General features: G+C 42.2%; 1 pseudogene; it reads right to left on the bottom strand.

Annotated features, from left to right (window-relative positions):
* Positions 1-3,944: 3,944 nt before the first annotated feature.
* Positions 3,945-18,777, bottom strand: LOC101537862 (HLA class II histocompatibility antigen, DQ beta 2 chain-like; annotated as a pseudogene).
* Positions 18,778-19,491: the final 714 nt, after the last annotated feature.

The raw sequence follows: 19,491 nt of genomic DNA, 5'->3' as shown, positions 1-19,491 counted from the left end.
GGTCTCCTATCAAAATCCAGACTTTTCCTTCCATAGAGAAGAATTGGACTAGATTTCTTTTTTCCCAATCTCTGCAGGGAAGGAAATACAGTTTCACTTTTGGGTCTCAGAGATGGAAGAAAAAGAAAAGGTACATTTCTATGCCAGAAGCAAGACAAATGCCAGTGGACCCACTGGACAAGTATTAAGAAATTCCAGAAAGCAAATTAAAAAGATTTGCATCCAAGGTATTTTCTGGGCCACATGATATTCATCACCTATTAGAATCAGGGTTCGAAAAACTTAGACAACAATGGTCTCTGTAGACTCATTGTTATAGAGGCCACACTGTAAATCACAATTTCCAGTGTAAATCACAATTTCCTACCCCAGGAGTGAGATTGCTAACATTATGGGGTATGGGATTTTTATTTCAAACTGGGTAGAGAACAAATACAGGGAGTGATTATCACTAATTCTGAGTTTGCACAAAGTGCTCAGATCATAAATAGGACCATAAAATGATTGATTAAAAAAAAACAAACAACTATTACTAAGTATCCCCTAAACCCCAAATTCTGTATGGCATCACTTCACAAAACTCTTCACTTCATTTCTTAAATACTAGAATTTCATTTTTTTTTTGTATTTTGGTTTTTTGTTTTTGTTTCTCTGTACTACGTTCAGCAGTGCTAAGAACTTACTACTCCTGACCCTGTACTCAAGAGTCCCTGGGAGGACTCAGGGACCATACCGAGTACCAGGACTGAATTCAGATAGACCATATGCAAGGTAAGCACCATACTATCTTTCCAGGTCCTTACCTTCCCACTTTTGTACAGTATTTTAAAATATAGCATAATAGGGGGCCAGAGCAATAGCACAGCGGGTAGGGCGTTCGCCTTGCACGTGGCCAACCCGGGTTCGATCCTCGGCATCCCATATGGTCCCCCAAGCACCGCCAGGAGTAATTCCTGAGTGCAAAGCCAGGAGTAACCCCTGAGCATCTCTGGGTGTGACCCAAAAAGAAAAAAAAATTTTAAAAAAAGAAGTATAGCATAATAGAGATATGGCATCAAGCATATATATGCAAAGTTTAACAAACATTAGAACTATCAAATAGTCAACAATTGGGTCCAAAATAACTATTAATCAAAACATATCATAACACCATGATTACTTCCCAGAAGTACTCTCATTATGACCCACTTAATCTTGTTTTGCTTTTGTCAAGTTTGTATAATCTGTGAATGTAGTCACATACAATATAGATAAGTATTTTCTCCTTTAAGTCTCCCATAAATAAATGTGAATTTTCTTGCTTCTTTTTCTAACATGTGTAATTTCTAACATTATGCTCAGAGATCTTTTCTATAGCAGTTGTTCACTTATTTTTATTGTATTGTGGATTATGTTTTTTGGATGGAACAACTATGGGTGGGGGCTCTCCTGGAACCCCCCCCAACTCCCTGCGCTGTGTGGACACGCCTCTCTGCTCCTCTGTAACACTCGAGCTCCCAATCAGGTACTCACAAAGAGGATCGGGACTCCACCTACCGACCCGAGGGACACTCTCCACGCCTACCCCACTCTGTCCCCCAAGACTGGGGACATGACCTGTAGTTCAGGGGGCGTGGCTTCAAAATGGGGTGTGGCCACTTGTCCGAGTGCAGTTGTAATTTTTCTTACATTATATACTCTATAACCCATTTCTTCAAAAATCACCCTGGCCATCTCAATCATTTTTGCAAAATAGTCCCTTAACTGACTTGAACTTCACAAAAGCTGTCAGTGAACAATAGAATCTGCACAAACTCCTTGTAAAGACAGCATAGCCTTAAGTCATCACTAAAGACCCCACATAAACCAAGAGGAAAACCTGAGAATAAGGAAGTATTCTGGAATTGGAACAAAGCCACCATCATCAACTTAGCACAAACTGAATCCCCCGCACCCCCCCGCAGAAAGAGGGAATAGGGATAGACAACTAGAAGGCTACAACTCTAGACTTCCATAACAATATGAAGAAACAGCAAAAATCTCCTCCACGAAGAGAAGATGAAGAAAAGATTCCAGAAATCTCCACAGGGTCTACCCACATACTGGACCTCTCCAAAAAAGAATTCAGAGAAGAAATCTTGAAGAGAGCCAATGTACTCAAAGCAACCATGGATGAAACAACAATGTACTTACCCATCTAATTAATCTGGAGAGTCCTTGAGTTATTGCCATTGTTTTATATATATATATATATAGCCATTGTTTTATACATATGTTGCCATTATTTTATATATATACATATATGTATATATGTATAAATATTTATCTTGGATCTTTGATTCTTTTTCAGCTGAATAGTACTAATATTGAAATTGTTTGGAAGCCTGAGGATTGCAAATTATTAGATTACCTATGTTCAGCTTTGAATCTTAGTGTCCAACTGTTATTCAAATAGGTTTTCTCTGGGTACAGTCTCATGGCCCATTTACACAAGAACTCAATTTTGGCAGTTTTTTATATTTTAGAGTTTCATTGAAGATTGGAGTCCTCAGGGAATCCAGGGTACATTCTCATGATCTCAGCCGACAGATATGGAGATTCAATGCAAGGGCCACGATGTGGTACCACTCAGGACATGTGGCCCTGAAGAATTCAAGACACATCAGTGGTGTTTAAGAGCTTCTAGAGTCATACCCAGTGATGCTTAGTAGACCATAAGGACCTAGGTTCAGACCTGAGTTCTCTACAACCAAGTCATGTGCCATAACCCTTGTATTATCTCAACATCCCCATACCTTGTCTTATGTTCTGCCCGTCTGGAGGACATGAGAAGTTTTTCATAGAATCTTTTGCCTGTATTTCTCTAATTACTAATGAGAATAAATAACAAGCTCTGCAAAAATTTACTTTCTAAGGGAATTTCTCTATTTAAATATCTTCTTAGATATTTCTTTTTTTCTATAAAGTTTTGCTTAATTATTTGTTTTTAAAATACTAAAAAATGTATTTTAAATAAGCCTATTTTCAAGCATGCTTTGCAGATACTTGCATGCACGTTATGGCTCCTTGTAAAGCCACTCTGTATGTGAATGAGTATATGCATGTTTTCTTAAAAAAAAAAAGACCAAAAGTAGAAATGAAATATTTCTCAGGAAAAAAAAGGGGAGGGGGAATTGGTAAAGAATGAAAGCAAAGCATTCTCATTTGATTGTAAAACTGAAATTCTCAAACTGGAGGGAGTGTTGAAGACAGGGGGTAAAGGAAAGAAGAGATGAAGTTGGCAGGGGGTGGGGGGGTTGTAAAAGGAAAGTGGATTAGAAGAGATATGACAGGAATTGAGGTTCTGGGATGTTTTAGTAGTGAAGGTACTTGATTTCACTCCTAAAAACCATGAGAGTTAACACTATTGTAACCTACATTCAGAGTAAATAGATAAAACTTTTTGTCTCAAAATAGTTATATCCTTAGTTCCAACAAAGCTCCAGTTGTTGATGGCATAATTTAGAGCTCCTCTTTTGAAAAGGTCTTAAAAGCCAATTAGTGAGCCAGAATAGAAAACATCTTGCAAAATTTGGGCTCTTGAAGCCTAGTGGTTGTTGGTAACTTCCAATTATGAAATAATTACGTCTTGGTCATATAATGTACATCATGGTGATTATAGTGAAAAAACTTGTATCTTTTAAGGCAACTAAAAGAACTTGCCTGAAAGATTCTCACTACAAGAAAAATATTTTTATTATAAGTACATGGACATTAACTAGACATTTTATCATAATTGTTTCATAATATATAAATTTCAGATAAGTGTTATAAAACAAAATTAATATAATTTCATATCAATTTAAAATGTATAATTAGCATAAATTAGAAAGCTTTATTTTATTTATTAGAAAGCTTTATATTATTATATATAATAATATATATTATTCATAATTGTGTTTAATTATGGTAAAGCTCTCTAGCCAGATAGGTGGTTTCAGGTGCTTCTCTTGAACAGCTTATGGACACACAACGGGAAAGAAGAAGCCCTTGGCTTCACAGCTGCAGCACAAACAGGCACTGGGGTCAGTGCAGGATGAAACTGCACAGCCAGGCTCTCCAAACAGTGATTACAGGAAGTGACCTAATGACTGTCTCAGAGTCAGAGGATTCCAATCTCAGAGACAGAAACTTGCAGGTAACTGGGAATTATGGGCAGTTACAGCAGGTATTACAGAAGAGGAGAAAGAAGTATCATCAAACTCTTCAGGCGACCTTCAGGAGTCAGTGCAGGAGCCCTGTAGTAGAGAGAGTGATGAGCACAGTGCACCCTGAGGAAGGAACCTCTTTCCTCCCCTTAGAGAAATCAGACCGAGAAAGCTGAGGGCCATCTTCGCCTCCCATGACATATGAGTTAAGATCAAATCATCTAAAAAAGCAAATGGCAACTAAAAGATCTGCTCTGATGTTTAGGAAGCAGAGAATCTGCTCTGATATGCCGGAAGCAGAGAACTTATCTTGCTGAAGGATATGAACACTTCAACATTTTTTTATAATTTTTTTAAAAAAATCTAATTAAAATTCAACTTTTCCACCTCTAGTAGCTACTTTCACCTTTTTTTGGGGGGTGGGAGAGTGGGGCATACCCAGCAATTTTCAAAACTTACTTCTAGTTCGATGCTCAGGGATCACACCCAGCTCAGCTCTGGGATTATTTGGGTACTGGAAAATGGAACCCGGAATACTAGCGTGCAAGGCAAGGCAAGCACTCAACCCTCTATACTATCTCTCCACCCCAATGTTTACTCACTTGTAACTACACACAGGAAGTAGACAACAATATGTGAAACATTATAGGCAAAATTCTGATATCTAACACCCAAGCTGTATCTCTGACTGCAGTTTCATAGAAAGATCCGGCCAATGTGTGTCCTCTTCTGAGGGAACAAACTCAGCAGTTTCCACAGAAACTCAGTATAATTCTCTACTAACTGTTGGTTTTGTAAGCGGAAATGTGTCACAAGTTGAGATCACTGTGTCTGGATATGTTCACATCACACCCTTTCCTCTACTTATGCCTTCCCACACCCCACATTGAATGAGAGCAAAAAAAATTAAAAAAAAGAAGTACCCGTTGGCAAAGGTCCATGAGGTCCTACGAAAGAAAATTAGGGAGAGAAAGGTTTCATTACTACAATAGACAGTTTCTCTTTACACCAAACAGAAGTGAAATTTGGAACACAATTGGATTGTTATTCTTCCCTAGCCATCTGCTACAAGAACTTAAACTAAACTTAAGGTGCTACTAACAGAAACTAAATCCCCCACCCCCATTCAAGAAATAAAACTGCCACTCGAAGTTAATGTTCCAACCTTCTTCTTTTTCTTTCCTTTTCTTTGTTTTATTATTAAGTTACCATTAGTTACAAAGTTTTTTATAGTGGAGATTCAGGCATATCCTGTTCCCACATCAATTCACCCACCAGAGTCAACTTCCCTCCACCAATGTCCCCAGGTACCCTCCCTCCCAGCAATCTATCACCTTGACAGGAACAGTTTCAAGTTTGGTTGTTGTATGGAAATCTCCTGATTACAGTATCGTTGACTGAATAGCTTACATATATATATATATATATACAACAGATTTCTTTTGCTTTTTGGGTCACACCAGGCAATGCACAGGAGTTACTCCTGATTCTGCACTCAGGAATTACCCCTGTCAGTGCTCAGGGGACCATATGGGATGCTGGGATTTGAATCCAGGATGGCTGCATGTAAGGCAAACCCCCTACCCACTGTGCTATCACTCCAGTCCCAAATCAGATTCCAAAGACTGCAGGAAGGTTTTTTTGACTCATTTCACCAGCGGCACAGCCTCCTTCCATTCAGGGTCAGCAGAAAAAGGGCCAATCTGGAGGCAGAATCTCTATGAATAGACAGATTGATGCATAGTTTATTTTCCTCATTTTCCAAGATTAATTTACCTTTCTTGTTCTTATAATCGATGAAGAGGCCCAGTCCAAGGAAGATCAACCCCAACACAAATCCTCCAATGCCACTCAGCATCTTGCTCCGGGCAGATTCAGACTGGGCTCCTAGGGGGAAAAATCTGAGAGTCAGCATTTGCTCCACACCCCATGAGGTCTTCACTGAGGATCTAGAGTCTAACTTGAGTATAAAACAGGAGATGTCAGAAGAATCTTGTTTTTCATTTTCACCACTCCCTATAAGATGAAAAGGCCCACTAATAAATTCTTAGATATAGTGAGCTGATGAGAGAAGAGGGAAGTGGGGAATGGATTTTAGCTCCTTGATGGATCTTTGCCCAAGGCCCCAGTTATGAACTCTAAGAGTCAATGTTTCAGAGCTATCAGAGCTGGGTTCTGGGACCACAATATGTGGAATAATCTCCCTACTAACTGGAAAGAAAATGGCATCATAATTATTCTGATGCTCTTGTAATCCAGTTTCCTGTAGTTTCCATCCAGCTCACTAATGATGTCTGAAATAAAAAATCGACACATGCTCCCACCACCATCAGAGAAAAGGTCCAGCTTTGTGGCTCACCTCACAGACACACTGACGGCCTACTTATTCCAGGATGGCCAACACCCCGTGGTGCAGATCTCTAGAGCCTTAAGTGGATGGGGGCAGAGAGTGTCCCCACCTTGCCAAAACCCAGCACTCCACCCATCCATATCCAGCTCCCACTACAACCAGAGAAACAGCCCAGCTTCACAACTGGTCTCAGAGAGATGCCAGGAGACACTGGCAGTTCCAAAGCTCCTGAAGCATGTTGCTGCCTACCATATGACGCGTCCAAACTTCACAGAGCTGACAGCCCAGTAGGAGCACAAAAAATTACATGGGGAAAATTCGTAGAAGTCCATTGAGCTTAGTGAGTGAAACCAATGACACAGAAATCTCAACTAGCATTTGTGAACTGTCACTGTCATCCTGTTGCTCATCAATTTCCTTGAGCAGGCACCAGTAACGTCTCCATTGTGAGACTTGTTGCTACTGTTTTTGGCCTATTGAATACACCATGGGTAGCTTGCCAGGCACTGCCGAGCAGGAAAGATACTCTCGTTAGCTTGCAGGGCTTTTTGAGAGGGTCGGAGGAATCCAACCCGGGTCTGCCACATGGAAGACAAACACCCTACCTGCTGTGCTATCGCTCCTAGTTTGCAAATTACAAATTAGCATTGAAATAATGTTTCATACAAAAAAGAAATAAAGAATAAAATTAACTAGACTAGTAGAAGCTGTGCCCACTGACTTCAGAGGCCCATAGTGACAGGAAACAAACTGTCCCTTACGCCACTCCACGGTGATGGGGGTCTGGAGGAACGGGGGCTCCACTTGGCAGGTGTAGACATCTCCATGCTCGGGGGTCATTTCCAGTCCCCATTCCTAATAAGTGGGCTGGATACAACTCCTGCTGTCTCCTCCTGCTCGTTCCGGAACCACCGGACATTTACTTGGCCTGGATAGAAATCTGTCACCAAACACACCAGCAGGTTGTGGTGGTTTAAAGCCTCTGTCCTGGATGGGTAGACGGTCACTCTAGGTTGCGCTGAGAAAAGCAACAGACATAAAAACACATACTGAGATAGAGACCAGGCAGCAGATCATTCTAAGGGGCTGAGTCCTTCCTTGGTACCAAGGTGAAAAGATCCCTAGAATCTAGATCTTTTATTAGGATCCAAGCTCAGTCAGTTTGTTAGCTTGAATAAGCACATTAGTTAGTTCACAGTACTGAGAGAGTTACTCTGTTGATATTAATAGCCTTAAAAAATTAAGCACTTTAAAAAGATATATTTTATATTATATAGGTCATATGATAATAATTTACAATAAATGTAAACTTATTTTCTCTTACATCAGGACAATTTCTAGTAACCAAGGTGAACTAGGATATAACACAATGCTCTTGAAATAGAGAAGACAATAGCAATTTTGACTTTCTCCTGCTGCTGTGAGACTTTCAACACTATCATTACCACAGGAATAGTGACATAAACCGAGAAGTTTTGTGGAGAGCCACCATGGGACCATGCTTTGTAGCGCTCTTTGCAATCAACACCTGTGTGCTCCGAAAACAACTCCTAATAAGGAAACAGGATGTCTTGCCACGCCCATAAGCTGTGACTAACCTATCAGATGCGGACACGTGGGCATAAGCAGGCAGCGAGAGGTATATAAGGGGGGAAAGTCACCTAGCTAGTGGGTTCTCCCTCATGCGTCCCTTTTTCCGCCTTACTCCACGTCCCCGTTCCTGATTTCTTCTCTAACGCATGAGAAAGTTCCTAAATAAATCGCAGCCAAAAGGATCTCCGAGTTGCGTGTTTCTTCGCTGGACGAAGCGACGCGCGACAAAGTTTGAATAGGTACATAGTGGTTAGCATTGTATGGAAAAGTATAAAGCTAAATCCTTCAAATTACATAATACTTTAATGCAGAGACAAGTCTTTAAATTTGAGTAGACATTTCTCTTTTTAAAAATAGGAGTACTACTATATATTCAGCCATTGATTAAGCTGAGTGAAGCAGGGATGAACTACAAATTTCTTTTTTTTTTTAATTTAAATTTTATTGAATCACCATGTGGAGGGTTACATAGTTCTCAGGGTTATGTCAGTTATATAATACTCAAACACCCTTCCCTTCACCCGTGCCCATATTCCATCACCAACCACCCCATTATACCTCCCGCCCCCTCCCACCCCCCCAGTCCCCGCCCTTGTAAGTGATAAGTTTCACTTTGTTTACGCTTTATCTTGGTTACAGTCCATGTTTCAACACATAACTCACTATTGTTTCTAGGGTTTCCCCCCAAAAAAGAAAAGACAGTCCCACTGTTAAGGAAGCATTTGATGGCTCTCCATTGCTGAGAATGTAGAGGTATTAAGTCCTGCTGTTTGTTACATAACTTTTCTAATTTTTTCCCCCCTCGTCCCGCGCCACCGAGATCACGCCTGTTTAGTAATCACCACGCTGCCTGACAAAGGGAAAACAAACCAAAAAAGATGGTTATTTCCCGTCATCAGCCGGCGTGGGGCTCTGGCTTAGTTGATAGCCTGGTAGAATGTCTGCAAGCAGTTTCTGGAACCAAAGGTAATACGCTGGTATCGGCCCCGGTTCGAGATTCCACCAGCGTCCCGCTGTTCCAAGTACATAATAATTTATTCCCTTGTATCCCATTCCCACGCCACCAGGTCCGTGTCAGCTTAATGGACATCATACTATGGTTAACGCCACGCCGCGTTTCTTCCCGAGAAAGAAGGATATTTCTTCTCAGCCGGTGTGGGGATATGGCTTAGTTCAGTCTATAGAGATGGCTACCACTTTGGTAGCCTTCAATATTTCAGCAAAAGACTTACTATTCTTGTTAGGATTTCCCACCAAAGTCCGACCCGTTAAGAAGGAACCATTTCATATTGGTGATGATTAAATGACAATAGGTTGCGCGGCCATGGCAGCGGCCTCGCGGCTTTGAATTTCTGTATAAAGTCCAGGGAAAGTACAGCCAGAAATTACACGTCGCTACAAACTTTAACCCTATTATGGTCCCCCCAAAGTCCAACCCATTACAAAGGAACCATTTCATATTGCTGATGATTAGATGACATTAGGCTGCCAAGGCCGTGCGGTTTGGGGTTTCTATATAAAGTCCAGGGAAAATTCTGCCTAAAATTCTATCGTTACAATCTTTTACCCTTCAACAAAAAACTCAGTACTATTGTTTGGAGTTTCCCAATGGTAAGCCCTGCCAAAAAGGAACATTTACACGTTGCTGACAATCAAACAATCAAAAGATATTAGGTCGCTATCGCAGCCGCGCGGTTTTGGATTTCTATATGAAGTCCAGGGAAAATTCTTTTTGTAATTGCATCACTCGCTGGCAGCGCCTGGGCCAGAAGCTCCGGGCACACAGTTTGGAGGCATTTTGGGGGCACCACTTGTGTCCAAAGTGGTTCAGTTGCCTCCAGGGTCAATCTCGTGCAGGGCCGGAAAGGAGCGTCCCCGCATGGCTCTGTGCTTAAATGTCGGCTGGCACAGGGCGGATCCGGAAGTCCCGCCCCATCGGCTTTCCCGGACTTCCTGCATAGTCTAAAAACCGGCTATTGCCTCGCTGCATTCAAAAAGAAAGAGTTGAGAGAGAAAAGAGCATACCCTGCCGGCAGCGCCTGGGCCAGAAGCTCCGGGCACACAGTTTGGAGGCATTTTGGGGGCGCCGCTCATGTCCAAAGTGGTTCAGTTGCCTCCGCGCAGGGGTCGATCTCGCGCAGGGCCAGAAAGGCTACAAATTTCTTTTTTAAAATTTTTTAAAATTAAATATCTATAACCTTGACCATTATAAAGCTGTTCATAATTGAGTTTCAGTCATACAATGATACAGCACCCATCCCTCCACCAGTGCACATTTCCTACAACCAATGTCCCCTCTTTCCGTCCTACCATCCCCCACTACCTTGCCCCCACCAAGGTGGGGTGACTGTCAGTGCTTCCAAGAGTATTGGGAAGGGTGGGGGGAGATAGCCCATTCCAACTCTGAGAAAGCCTGGAGATTTCAGTCACAAAACATGAATACCATCGTGAAACGGTGGAGTCCAGATATGGTAGTGATCTTGGATCGTGGTATCAAGCAGCTGCCAAGGGCTCTGCTTGGTCTGGCTCCAGGATGACCCGACCCTCCTTCCCATTTACCCAAGTCTGTTTAGCCAAAAAACTTAAGTTTTTGATCTCTTTTGAGCTTTATTTATGAGTCTCTGAAATAAGGCCAATAAATGAGCTAGTAAAGCTGAGCCAAAAGTGAGCCAAAAGTGGTTTATGGGCATAGCTCCCACATGCCTAACTTTTGGGTGTTTGATTTCTTGAGAAACTTGGTCCCAAGGTTTGGGGTACAGCCAAAGACACAGTGGCAATTTGGGGAGTATCAGGAAGCCTGTTTGTTTTGCTTTTTGGATCACACCTGGCGATGCACAGGGGTCACTCCTGGCTCTGCAATTAGGAACTACCCCTAGCAGCCTAGCAGTGCTCAAGGAACCATATGGGATGCTGGGAATTGAACCCCGGGTCGACCTCGTGCAAGGCAAACGCCCAACCTGCTGTAGGGCATTCGCCTTGTACATGGCCGACCAGGGTTCGATTCCTCTGCCCCTCTTGGAGAACCCGGCAAGCTACCAAGAGTATCACGCTCGCATGGCAGAGCCTGGCAAACTACCCATGGTGTACTGGATATGCCAAAAACAGCAACAATAAGTTTCTCAATGAGAAACTTATTGTTACTGATGCTCACTCGAACAAATCGATGAGCAATGGAATGACAGTGACAGTGACAGGAAGCCTGAAGGCACCATCAGGCTGTTGATGCATTCGTCCCATAGGCACAGGATGACCTGCAGGCGTCACCATATCCATTGAATATGCATTTCTATGTCACACATAGTAGGACCACAATCACAGTCACGACCTTTCATGCAGAGCAATGCTTCTCAAACAGGCCTCAAACCCAACAGCATTTGAGAATAAAAGCACGTCTAACATGCTGCAGGTCAGCAAGTCATCTCTGTCAGCTTTTAGTCTAATCTTGGCTCAGATGCCATATTTTATGCATTCCCCAGAAATGTTTCTATTATTAAGCTGCCATCACTTTTTATATGATATACACATTTTTTCATTTGCTTGTGTATTTATTAATTCAACTAATAGAAATTTGATAAGCACTGGGAGCTCAGAAACAAGTTATAAGATTCACAATCTGGAAACAGAAACAGGAAAGCTATTTCAAAAGTTTATACCTTGGGGGGCTGAAGCGATAGTGCATCAGGTAGGGTATTTTCCTAGCACTTGCCCAACCGGGATTTCTTCTCCACCATCCCATATGGTACCCCAAGGTACACCAGGACTCATTCCTGAACACAGAGTCATTAGTAACCCCAGAATATCATAAGGTGAAAGTAGACAAAGGACCACACATGGTAGCCTCTCAGTATCTGTATTGCAAACCATAATACCCATAAGTATAGAGAGAGTAAGAGAGAAATAGTCTGCCATAGAGGTAGGGAAGTTGTGGGATGTGGGGGGAGGAGGGATACTGGTGACATTGGTTGTGGAAAATGTACACTGGTGCAGGGATGGGTATTCAGTCATTGTATGACTGACAGTCAAACATCAAAGTTTTGTAACTGTAGCTCATGGATATTCAATAAAAATAAATAAAACATAGCAAATAGCTAGACTTCTTGAAAAAAAAGAAAGAAAAAAGGAAACAAAGCTTACAATTTTTTAAGGACAAAAAGAATCTTAAAGCTAAAAATGCTGACAAAGTATCATATTTCTTCAACTCTACCTTCTCCTATTACTACTTTTGGTAATGCCCCACTCCTTCCATTTTACTGTCTTATTCTTTATCCATATATCCATTCTATTATATTTCTTATTCCTTTATGTAATAATATGGAAAATATTTCATATGTGTTTTATTTGAAATATGTTCTCTCATTTTATTTCGCTTATTCTCTTAACATTCATATGTGTTTAATTAAATAACTGATTAACTTATGTACTCTTAAGATTTCTTATTTTTCTTTTTTTAAAGAATTATTTACTTTTCATGTTGGAACATAAACCCCACAAAATGCTAACGCAATCCTTGGGGAATAGAAAACGGAAGGCATCACCCTTCCCAATTTCAAACTGTACTACAAAACAGATGTAACAGACACGAAGACCAGTAGAACAGAGTTGAATATCCTGTCACATATCCTCAATTATATAATCACCTAATCTTTGATACAGCAGAATGAAATATGAAGTGGAGCAAGGAAAGCTTCCTCAACAAGTGGTTCTGGGAAAACTGGGAAGCTATAAGCAAAAAGAAAAAAAAGGAAAATAAGTGAACTTCTCCCTCTTTCTAATGCCAGGCGCAAAAGTCAGATCAAAATGTATTAAAGACCTCAATATCAGACCTGAATCCATAATATACCTAAAGGGAAATGTGGGAAAAACTCGCTAAGACATTGATGCTAGAGGAATCTTCAAAGATGAAACAGCACTGAACAAACAAATGGAAGCAAAGAGAGACATATGGGACAACATTCAACTAAGAAGCTTCTGAACCTCTAGAGATGAAGACCAAATATATGATCATCTAATCTTTGATAAGGGAGCAAGAAATGTGAAGTGGAGCAAGGAAAGCATGTTTTACAAATTGTGCTGGCAAAACTGGACAGCTACATGCAAAAAAATGGGCTTAAACACCCACCTATCACCATGTACAAAAGTTAGATCAAAATGAATTAAAGACCACAACATCAGACCAGAATCCCTAAGGTACATTGAAGACAAGGTCGGCAAAACCCTCCACGGCATTGAAGCCAATGGTATCTTCAAAGCTGACATGCCACTGGCCAAGCAAGTGAAAATAGAGATAAATAAATGGGACTATGTCAAACTAAGAAGCTTCTGCACCTCAAGAGAAACAGTGACCAAAGTACAAAGACAATCTACAGAATGGGAAAGGATATTTACACAGTACCCATCCGATAAAGGGTTGATAGCAAGGATATACAATGCACTGGTTGAACTCCACAAGAAGAAAACTGCCAACCCGATCAAAAAATGGGGTGATGAAATGAACAGAAACTTTCCCAAAGAAGAAATCCGAATGGCTGAGAGGCACATGAGAAAATGTTCAACATCACTAATCATCAGGGAGATGCAGATCAAAACAACAATGAGATATCATCTCACACCACAGAGACTGGCCCACATCCCAAAAAACAAAAGCAACCAGTGTTGGGGTGGATGTGGGGAGAAAGGGACTCTCCTTCACTGCAGGTGCCGACTGGTTCAGGCCTTTTGGAAAACAATATGGACGATTCTCAAAAAATTAGAAATTGGGCTTCCATTTGATCCAGCAATACCACACCTGGGAATATATCCCGGAGAGGCAAAAAGGTATAGTACAGATGACATCTGCATTTCTATGTTCATTGCAGCACTGTTTACAATAGCCACAATCTGGAAAAAACCAGAGTGCCCAAAAACAGATGACTGGCTAAAGAAACTCTGGTACATCTACACAATGGAATACTATGTAGCTGTCAGAAAACATGAAGTCATGAAATTTGCATATAAGTGGATCAACATGGAAAGTATCATGTTGAGTGAAATGAGTCAGAAAGAAAGAGACAGACATAGAAAGATTGCACTCATATGTGGGATATAAATTAGCTGAGAAGTACAAGTTTACAATGATGCAATTTCTGGCAGATATTTCTCTGGACTTAGTTACTAAAATACAGAAATCCAAAACTGTGCAGCCTCTAGTGAGGCCACTTGACCTCATATCCCTTCATTCTCAGCAATGGAAAACAAATTATCAAATGCTTCCTTTTCAACAAGTCCGACTTTAGGGGGGAGAAACTCCAAACAATAATGGTGAGTTTTATGTTGAAATATTGAATGTAATCAAAGTAAAGTGAAAGTAAAGTGAAATTTATCAGTTACACAGGCGGGGTGGGGGGCTGGGGGTATAGGGGTGGGTGGGTGTAGCTATACTGTGATTCTTGGTGGTGGAATATGTGCCCTGGTGAAGGGGTGGGTGTTCGAGCATTGTATAACTGAGACTTAAACCTGAAACCTTTGTAACTTTCCACATGGTGATTCAATAAAAGAAAAATAAAAATAAAAAAAAGAGAAGCTTCTGCACCTCAAAATACAAAGATAGTTAACAGATTGGGAAAAATTACTTGCCCATTATCCATCTGATGAAAGGCTAATTTCCAAGATATATAGGCACTGGTAAAACTTTACAAATAAAACCCATCCAACGCCATCAAAAATGGGAAGAAAAAATGAACAGCATCTTCTTCAAAGAACTCAAAAGACCAAAAGACACACGAAAAAAGGCCCTACATCACAAATCATCAGGGAGATGCAAATCAAAACAATGAAATATCATCTTACACCAGAGAGACTGGCACATATTAAACGAACAAGAGCAACCAGTGCTGGCGTGGAAATGTGGAGAAAGGGAGTCTCCTTCATTGTTGGTGGGAATGTTGACTGGTTTAGCCTTTTGGAAAACAACATGGGCATTCCTCAGAAATCTAGAAATTGAGCTTTCAGACTGTCCAGCAACACTACTGGGAATCTACCTGAGGAGCCCAAAAGCACATCTGCATGACTATATTCATTGCAGCACTGTTCACAGTAACCAGAATCTGGGAACAACCGAGTGTCCCGGTATTCGAGAAGGGATGACTGTTTAAAGAAACCATGGTACTTCGAAACAATGTAATACTATGCAGATGTTTGGAAAAAAGTTATGAAACTAGCTTATAAATGAGTGCACATAGAGAGCATCATATTGCATGAAATGAGTCACAACAGGGACAGACATAGAATTATTGAATATATTTGTGGGATATGAATAAAAGAAAAACAGGTTATGAGACTAATACCCAGGGACAGCAGAAACAAGGGCCAGAAGGACTGGTTGGAAGTCTGCCTCAGTGCTGAGGGACAAGGTAGTTGGGATAGACAAGGGAGCACTATGACAAAGATAGTTGGAAATGATCACTCTGGATTAGAACTGCATGCTGAAAAAAGGTAAAGGTACGAAGACGGCAACCTCTCAATATCTGTATTGCAAACCATAATGCCCAAAGGCGGGGGGGGGGAGGAGAGAGAGAGAGAGAGAGAGAGACAGAGAGAGAGACAGAGAGACAGAGAGAAGTGCCTGCCAGTAGAAACTCGGAAGGGGGTGGGGGTGATGCAGGAGAGAAACAGGGGATATTGGTGGTGGGAAATGTACACTGGTGGAGGGATGGGTGTTGGAAGATTGTATGACTAAAACTGGCTCATCAAAACAGCTTTTTATCTCATGGTAATTCAATCTAAAAAAACAGACTTGCTTATTTGGCAGTCAGACATCATCATGAATGTTTTCAGTAAAACTCTATTTTGACATTTTTGTGGAGGTTGCTGTGGTTACTGAGAACATGATGTGAGCGTGGAAGTATAAGTAGGACTTACACTTCTAGAGGCAGCTGGTGATTTCAGCACCCCAACAGAAGGGCATAATTTTAAATTAAGCCTTTCACTCCAGTTTCGGTTCTGCTTCCTTGTTTGACTAGAATTGTAGTCAGGTATATGTATTTATAAAATAGTTTTTGAATACTTGGTGTAAAAAGATATGCAACCATTTGTGAGAAAAATGTTAACTTATGCAATGTTATAGAAACAAATATTTAAGTATTATATAACATTAGGATGTAGTAAGAAGAAAATAAAGGAGGAAAAAATATGCTAAGTTAGGTGAACTTGCGTTGAAAACAAGTATTAGTCTGTAAATTTTAAGACTCCTGAGAGATTGTTATTTTTCACCTAACAACATTGAAATATAGGGAAGAATATAGTCTCAGAGGAGAGGTGGGGGAGGGAACCTTGAGACACTGGTGGGCTCTGCCCTCTGGTGCCCTCTGGTGGCGCTCACTCTGTAACAGCGCCTCAAGATAAATTCCTGTTTTTAAGAACAGACCATACACGGTTTCCGGTAAAAACTGCCTTTGAGGAGATTTTGTCTCCACCGTAGCTGGCGGAAAGAACTTAGTGACTTTTATGTACTTAGAGTTTCAAGACTCGGTGAGGTCTGCCCTGCGGGAAGGTTCCCGAATGCGGGAGCGAGTCCCCTAAGGCCCCCGGGCCCCGCCTCTCCCCGCGGACACGCTCCTGCCGGGCCCCTCGGGCTCCGCGCGGGTCCGGGTGCGCCCCCCGCCCGACCCCCGGCCGAGACTCGCGCCCGCGGCCGCGCCTGCGCTCATCTCGCTGGCTCGAGGCCGTGGAGATGTCTAGCTCTAGCTCATAGTTGTGTCTGCACAACTCTTCTCCGTAAGCTTCTGCTCCAGTGAGTCCTCCTGTGAGTTCCAGGTCTCGGCGTCCGGCTCCCCGTGCTCGGTCACCGCCACGAACACCCCCACGTCGCTGTCGAAGCGCGCGTACTCCTCGCGGTTAAAGATATATGTGTCCACGACCCGCACCCGCTGCGTCCCGTTGGTGGAGTAGCACAGGCCCTTAAACTGCTCCACGACAGTCCCTGCGGGAGTCCCCGCGCGTCAGGCCGCTGCCGGGGACCCACGGGCCGGACTGGCCACTCCGGGCCGCTGGTAGGCGGATGGGATCCGAACCCCTGAACCCAGCCCGAGCCCGAGAGCCCGACCAGACCGAAACCTGCTCCCGACACCCGCAGACCCCCGGGCCCCGGCGCCTCTTTCCTGAAACTCTAAGTACAGGCCTTTCCGGAAGGTGTCTCTGGCCGACTTCGGGTGGGGGTTGGGGAAAAGCTTGTCTGGGACAGTCCTGGGACCCCCGAGTTCAGTAAGGAGGGAGAAGCACTGAGAGTCTGGGCCCCTGGAGTTAGAGAAAGGGACCTCGACGGAAATTCGTTTCCCCCAGGATCCCTGAGACAGGGGAAACTGAGATACAAGAATCCACCTGAGCGCGGCAGTTCAAGGGAATGACCAGAAATGTCAAAATTTAATCCTGTCCCTTTCCTGACAAGGATGTTTCCTTGCTTACTGCAAGGGGCCTCCCTTCACATCTCTCTCCTCAGCCAGAGGTCCACAGATTTCTGTCAGAGTAGAAAGAGTTGCACTACCAGAGTCTTGCGAAGGATTATTTTCTTTTTGAGAAGAACATAACAGAGGCTGAAGCGATAGCACAGCGGGTAGGGCGTTTGCCTTGCACGCCACCGACCAGGGTTCGATTCCCAGCATCCCATATGCACCCCTCCCCAGCACTACCAGGAGTAAATCCTGAGTGCAAAGCCAGGAATAACCCCTGTGCATCACCCGGTGTGGCTCAAAAAGACAAAAAATAAATAAAATATAAAACCACAATATTTCTGATAGATCAATTGGATTCTGATTAAACTATGCTAATTTACAGCTTGTATAGGTTAATTCAAATAAACTCACCATAAGAATAATTGTATAAAAAATGTCCGACCTACACATGGAGAGTTAGAAAAATTGGAAGCTAATTTATATCAAGATACTAATGCTGTCTGAAATGGTTTCTCAACAGGTATTATTTTCCTTCTTTGCATTCACTTTCTCCAAATTTAGTCCATTGTAAATTCAAGTCTCTGGATCCCACTCAATTCCTTGTTTGATCACAAAATCCCAAAACCTTCAAAGTCCCATCGGGGTCAAGTACACTCAGATACCTTGAGTTTGCCTCCATGGGCCCTGCCCTAGATCAGAAATATAAAGCCCCTTTTCTCAGCACCTGAGACTACTGCAACCTTGTGTTTCCCCAGCCTAAAAAATGCCACAGCATTTAGTCCAAGCAAGGTATAGGGGGACCCTGAAATCACATGCCCTACTGTGTGTTCTCCAGAGAAAATCATTGATTTTTTAAAAAACATCCTGTATTTGCTGGCAGTGAACACTCACAAGTGGTTGTGTTTCCTCTCATGATCAGCCCCAGATTCAAATCTGTGAAATGAGGACTGTCCTCACCTTGCCATTAAAATAAGAATGTAAAAAGTTCTCTTTTCCAAAGAGGAAATTTGTGAAGAAAGATTGTATCCTAACATCAAAGATTCCCCCCCTCAAACCCAAAGGCCTCTCATCGCCTTTCCCCCAAGGCAGTGACTATGGGGTCTGCACTTACTTGGAGTGTCTCCACCCTCAGTCACTGGAGGGCTCCACACCACTAGAATCACCATCACAGCTGCTATTCCCAGGCCTCTAGGGATACACAGAGCCATCTTCCAACACACAATCTGAGGACAAAACAAAAACTTATTTTAGTCAACACAGCGCACACCTAATGAAACTGTATCTACTTCAAAGAATTAAAAAACCTATGAAGGCTTTCAAGCACCATAGGATTGGAGGATACTTAGCTAAGGAACCAATCAGCACTGGAGTCAAAGCACCTCATTTGTCTCTAGGCAGACATGCTTTACAGCATGCTTTTCTTATCATACACTCTGGTAATAGACTTTCCTCTCACTGCAACTCAACTATCCCTCACACCATTTTATCACAAGATCTTTAATCAGTAGCATGATTGAAATGAAGTGGCACTATTTGGTAGACACAAACAATATTACTATACCCTTGGCTTTATTGGAAGGAAATAAATAAGTAATGGCAATGCTTATAAAGTGTTTTGCTTAGAAAATTGACATGCATCGTCCTTAAAGAAAGAATCTATGGAGTCAGAAGGCAAGAACAGTTTCAGAACTGATCAGTTTGATGTAACTCTTAAAAGAAAACATCAGTTTTTGCAAAGCAAACAGACTCCATCTGGCTAGGTTACTCTGAGGTGAGCCCTGAGGTGGCAAGTCTTTCTTTTTTTCCTTTGCAATTAACTCTGTGGCTTCTTTGTGAGTAGAGAAGTGCTCTTCTTCTATTTTTCATTGTTTCTCTGGTTCTGAATTCAAGGATCATTCCAGGCAGGTTTCAGCATGTCTGGGATCAAACACAGGTCAACAGCATGCAAGGTGAGTGC

Source organism: Sorex araneus, chromosome 2 (assembly GCF_027595985.1).
Source record: "Sorex araneus isolate mSorAra2 chromosome 2, mSorAra2.pri, whole genome shotgun sequence".
Taxonomy (NCBI): Eukaryota; Metazoa; Chordata; class Mammalia; order Eulipotyphla; family Soricidae; genus Sorex; species Sorex araneus.
Note: the sequence above shows the minus strand (reverse complement) of the source record. Positions and strands in the feature narration are given on the sequence as shown.